Source organism: Meles meles, chromosome 4 (genome assembly GCF_922984935.1).
Source record: "Meles meles chromosome 4, mMelMel3.1 paternal haplotype, whole genome shotgun sequence".
Lineage (NCBI taxonomy): Eukaryota > Metazoa > Chordata > Mammalia > Carnivora > Mustelidae > Meles > Meles meles.
The window spans coordinates 55,667,319-55,672,262 of record NC_060069.1 but is presented as its reverse complement, the minus strand read 5'-3'; positions in this window follow the sequence as shown (position 1 = coordinate 55,672,262).

Below are 4,944 nucleotides of genomic sequence, written 5' to 3'. Positions count from 1 at the left end.
TGAAAACACAGTAATCAACTAATTTAAAACACTTGGAGGTGTATGGGGAGCACAAAATCTCCAGCTTAGAAGAATAAGGCTTGAAAGATGCAGTTAAGAACAGGATCAAAATCACTTGAAGGATCAGCCTGGTGAGGATACCACTTTCCTCAACCCCAGGCATGAGATGCTGCAGCGTTCAGCCCTAGTATTGCTGGTACAGGGCACCAGGATGCCGCTACTACACCCACACAATCACTTCTCCCAAAGATTTCTCCTTACAACAACCTCCAAATGAGTAAATGAGATGGTCACTTCTGGATGTACCATTAGAATTAAGATATGACCTGATCACCTGACTCTAAAGGACAAGGTGTAGCTTGGGGCAGAGGAGTTGAGGGACGGGGACTTCCAATCAATCTCATTCTGAAACAGCCAGGTGGCCTTCTCACCCTTAAGACACTTCATCTAGGGTGAAGAAATGTGATCAAGTCTGAGGGTTCAAGATACAGAATTTCAATACTCCTTTAAAAAAACTTTTTTTAAGATTTTATTTATTTATTTGACAGACAGATCACAGGTAGGCAGAGAGGCAGGCAGAGAGAGAGAGGAGGAAGCAGGCTCCCCGCTGAGCAGAGAGCCCGATGCGGGGCTCAATCCCAAGACCCGGGGATCATGACCTGAGTCGAAGGCAGAGGCTTAACCCACCCACTGAGCCACCCAGGCGCCCCTCAATACTCCTTTAAATAACAGATGAAAAATAAGAAAAACACCGGATTAATAAAATCTACTTTTTCTATACCTCCATTTCAAGGGAAATTTTCATGTCTACCTCTGGGTGTATTATCCACATTATCCAGAGATTTCTAAACTAACTTAAGCTTTTCTAGCCTTAAGTTCTTCTAGCCTTCTATCTGGAAACCTGATACAATAAATATGATTCGATACCTGTTATCTTTTTTTAAAAGATTTATTTATTTATTTTAGAAAGAGAGAGTGCATATGAGAGAGTGCAGTGGAGGGAGGGGCAGAAGGAGAGAGAGCCAGAGAGAAAGAGGCACTTAAGCAGACTCCTCACTGAGTGCAGAGCCTGACGTGGACCTCAATCTCAAGACCCGAAGATCATGACCTGAGCTGAAACCTAGAGTCAGACACCTAACTGACCGAGCCACCCATGCACCCCAACTCTTAACTTTTACGATTCTTTAAAAATATATAGATATGTTTTAACACATTTCAAAGGCATTTAGGAAGGACTTTTGCACAATCCCCAATTTGGATTAACAACACTGCTGCTCAGCACTACGGATATATTTACATGGAAAGAGAAAATATTATTAAACGTGCCCTATGTAACCAATAGTCTTCTATAACATAGTTAATCATTATATCAACACTTCCAAGTACAGATATGACAAGAGACATTGGTGGCAGGGAGGTGGGGGGGGGGGCACGTTCCCTGCTCATTTCTGTATCTCACATTGCCACTTTGCAAACTATCTCCTTCAGTATGGTGTATAAGAAAGAGAAAGTGTATTAACCAGTTCAAACTGAGGCCTGGAAAATTTAGTCATTACTTTCTCAGAGAGATCACTGGAATTTTGAGTTTTTATACCTGGAGAAAGGTGTGGAGAGTCAGGAGATCCATTGTCCCATTCCAAGGGTCTACAGGCTCTGCTTGAGCAGGAAAGAAGACAAATAGAAAGGGCCAAACTTTAGAGTCTGAAAGACCTGCATTTTAATCCCAGTTATTGCATTTCCCACAGTGTGGCCTTGGACAAACTGCTTAACTTTGCAGATCCACAGATTCTTTATAAGATGGATTACCCATCTCATAGCACTGGTGTCGTTATTGAAGGAGAGCTCATTAGGTAAAGCCCTCAGCACTGCACTTGACATGCAGTAGTGCTAAATAAATAGCAACTATTATTAAGTAACGAAAGTTTCAAAACCTAGGCAAAGAAGAGCAGAGACATAAATTTCCTCCAGACATGAGAACTATTCTGGCCACTGACTGACATGTAAATCATGTCTAACCCTCTCAAAATAACCCACCATAACGGAAAGTCATTTCTATGTTTAAATTGGACAAGGTACACCCCTTTCACCAAGCTGCCCCTTTCTCTACTGGCTCCGTCCTGGGTCATCGACAGGTCTGAGATGACACTAGCAATGGGGAGTTGAAACATATCTTTTTCCAAAATTTAAGTTTAAGCTTAATCAATTTGCATTAAATGTCAAGCATGGTCCAGCCATGGTGCTGGAAACTAGGAGATACAGAGGTGACTAAATATCCCCAGCCCGCCCTCAAAGAGCTCCTGACTAAGGAGGCGAACATGTGAACAGGAAAACTGAATGGCATATGGAACACACAAGCTACTGAGAAAAAATAAAACACCCTAAGTTTTATGAAGCCTTTTGACCCCATCTTTATATATTTTTAACATTTTATTCTGTTCTTCACTTTGTTTTCCTTAACAATTAAACACTCAGAAAATAGGCCCAAGTCCAATGTGTATTCAAATGAGAAAACAGAATTCACCACTTTTGGTTTGCTTGAGAGTTGCCATCTTTAGGGCACTTGGGTGGCTCAGTTGGTTAAGTGTCTGACTTTGGCTCAGGTCCTGATCTCGGAGTCTGGCATCCAGCCCTGCCTTGCGCTCTGTGCTCAGTGGGAGTCGTCTTCTTCCTCTCCCTCACCCTGTGACCCTACCCCTGCTCCAGCTCTCTCTCAAATAAATAAATAAAATCTTAGAAAAAAAAAAGAGTTGCTATCTTTGTCTCAATTGTGCTAAAAACATCAACTCTATAATTCTTGTTGCTAGCATCAGGAGAAAAGTATTTAATACATGCCAGAAATGATCTCTCTGCTACACTCTCTATGAGAGTCACAGTGGGGATTTGGACTTTCAATATACAAATTTTGTGGGAACATAATTCAGTCCATAGCATTGTGCCTCTGGTCCCCCCAAATCCCTGTCCTTATTGCATACCAAATACATTTCATTCCATCCCAATGACCCTCAAAGTCTCAACTCATTCTAGCATCAACTCTAAAGTCTAAAATCAAAGCGTTCATCTAAATATCTAAATCAGTTATAGGGGAGACTAGAATTGTGATTCATCCTGAGGCAAAACTGCTTTCCATCTATGAGCCTGTGAAATCAAACAAGTTACATGCTTCGCAAATACAAGAGCCAGTCAGGCATAGGACAGGCATTCCTATTCCAAAGGGAAGAATAGTTACTGAAACAAGGAAGGAATAATAGGCTTCAAGTAAGTACAAAACCCAGCATGGTAAATTTCATTTGATCTTTCAGTCTTGAGAATAATCCTCTTTGGATCAATGCCTGGCCTTCCAGACCCACTGGGGCAATGGCCCCACCCTGCAGCTCAGCCAGGCCAGGGTGGTTCTCTCAAGGCTCTGCCAGCAGCAAAGCTGCCCCCTAGGCTCCAGTTATTTTTAACAGAGAGAATTTAAAACAAAGTTTAACTAGGTAATGAAGAATTGTTCACTAAGTAATTGAAAAGGCAAAAAGAACACTGAGGTTTCACAAGTAGCAACAGCAGGAAGCAGTTCAGTTCATAGCACAGGGAGAACAAAGGGAAGAGGTTGTAATTATTAAACCTTAGAAGCTTGGAGGACAGTCCCAATGGATTGGGACCAAGGCTTCTGAAAAGGGGTGCCAGCCAGCTGAGCTGGTGTCTCTATAGGGATTCAATGAGTTTGCCTTCGCAAACTGGTGAAATCTCAACCTAGATCCAACTGTATGTTATTTGCTAGGGCTGCCATAACAACATACCACAGACTGGGTGACTTAACAAAAATCTATTGTCTCACAGGTCTGGAAGCTAGAAGTCTAAAATCAAGGTGTCAGCAGGAAGGTTTCTTCTGAAAGCTATTAAGAAAGGATCTGTTCCAGTGCTCTAGCCTTGACTTGTAGACACCTATCTTCCCCCTATGTCTCTCCCCATAGTCTGCACCCTATGCATATCTTCCTATAAGTACAGTTGGGCACCTGGGTGGCTCAGTCGGTTGGGGGGCTGCCTTTAGCTCAGGTCATGATCCCAAAGTCTTGGATCAGGAGATCCAAGGAGACTCCTTTTCAGCAGGGAGTCTGCTTCTCCCTCTGACCCCCCGACCTCTTGTGCTCTCTCTCTCTCTCAAATAAATAAATATAATCTTTTAAAAAGAGAGAGAGGGGCACCTGGGTGGCTCTGTGGGTTAAGGCCTCTGCCTTTGGCTCAGATCATGATCCAGGGGTCCTGGATCAAGCCCCACATCGGGCTCTCTGCTCGGTGGGGAGCCTGCTTCCCCCTCTCTCTCTGCCTGCCTCTCTGCCTACTTGTGATCTCTGTCTGCCAAATCAATCAATAAATATCTTTAAAAGAGAGAGAGAGAGAGACATCAGTCATAGTGAATTAGGACCCACCCTAATGACTGCATGTTAACTTACCTCTTTATTTTTTTTTAAAGATTTTATTTATTTATTTATTTATTTGAGGACAGAGGAGGAGCAGAGGGAGAGGACAAGCAGACCCTGCACTGAGCTTACTTAGAGTCTGATGCAGGGCTATACCCCACGACTCTGTGATCATGACCTGAGCTGAAACCAAGAGTCACATACCCAACTGACAGAGCCACCCAGGTGCCCTTTGATTACCTCTTTAAAGATCCTATCTCCAAATAGGGTCATATTCTGGGGTACTGAAAGTTAGAACTATAGCACATGAATTTTAGGGGACCCAACTGAACTTGCAACAAACTGCTTCTGGAATGAACTGGCTCCACCAGAGTGAAGCAGCAGCATTGCTGGACACTGGTGAGAGGAACAGGAAGCCAACCAGAAAAAAACCAGAAGCAAAGAGGAAAGAGTAAATCCCTTCTTCCTCATCTTGCCATGCAGTCTCCCTCCAGTGTTCCTTATTGACAGAGCCTACAAGGAAGCAGCTGGCAAAGGAAAA